This window comes from Galeopterus variegatus, unplaced genomic scaffold (genome assembly GCF_000696425.1).
Source record: "Galeopterus variegatus unplaced genomic scaffold, G_variegatus-3.0.2 Scaffold7232, whole genome shotgun sequence".
Lineage (NCBI taxonomy): Eukaryota > Metazoa > Chordata > Mammalia > Dermoptera > Cynocephalidae > Galeopterus > Galeopterus variegatus.
The window spans coordinates 111,635-112,851 of record NW_007733343.1 but is presented as its reverse complement, the minus strand read 5'-3'; positions in this window follow the sequence as shown (position 1 = coordinate 112,851).

The following is a 1,217-nucleotide window of genomic DNA, read 5'->3' as shown; positions in this document are numbered from 1 at the left end:
CAGCCAGTGAGCGGGAACCGGTCTGTATGTGGGATCCAAACCCTCGGGCGGGAGCACCACCACACTCCCAAGCGGCGCACTGTAGCAGTGCGCCACCGGGCTGGCTCCAATGTTTGGACTTTTTAAAAGTCTCGTTTTATTTTTTTTTTTTTTGTCTTTTTTCGTGTCCGGCATTTCATGTCCGGCAACAGATCGCAACCCTCAGTGTTGCGCCCGTACCGGACCGGGACCGGCAACGGGATCGCAACCCTCGGTGCTGCACCCGCCCCTCGCTCAGCCAGTGAACGGGAACCGGTCTGTATGTGGGATCCGAACCCTCGGGAGGAGCGCCGCCGCACTTCCCAAGCGGCGCACTGTAGCAGTGCGCCACCGGGCCGGCCCTAAAAGTCTCATTTTATAATTACTACCAGCTACTGAAATTTTTTTAGCATTTGATTTTGTTCAAGGGCTCCCATCAACATTTGCTAATGTTTTCCCTGCGAAGTTAGTCACCATAGGACTGGGGAATAACCAGAAAATTCTGCCACAAATGACAGGGTCTAATTATTGTACCCCATAAAACAAGCCACAAGCGGACTTTGGTGGTAGAATTATTTACCTGCTCATCTAGAGCTCATTCCAATTTGGCCTTTAATATATAACTCTGTTTGGGGCTCAGATCCATGATTTCTGGAGGAAGACATGTGACTTTAATTTAATTAGGCCTGTTAAGGTTTAGTCACCACCCTAGCAAAGCTCTCTCTCCCTGTCCCCAACTGCTATCCCCAGTACATGCTGTACTCCACAGCACTCCAGTACTGCCTGGTTTACAGCTTTGGCCGTAAGACAAAGGTAAATGAGAGGCAGAATCAAGAATTAAGATTTTTATCAAGAATTTCTAGATTGTTACTAAACAATACTAGGTTGTTCAGTTACCCTGAAAATCTTCACGCACATGCTACAGAAAAGATTTTTTAAAAATATTCAATTGCTGGAACATGGACACAGCAAGCCCAAGCCAACTTTAAGCTAAGAAAAGGGAAAAAAGTCAGAATAAATTGCTCTTTCTTTTTTTCAAGGTTCTTTCTGTACTTGCAACTGGCAACTTGTAAACTCATCCAAAGTCACCAGACAGAATTCCTGATACATGATGGCCAACATTATCTAGGGGTAATTCAAAATTAGATTTTTTAAAATGAGAGGGGGTGGAAGGAAGGGAGGAGATGAAAGGACAAAAG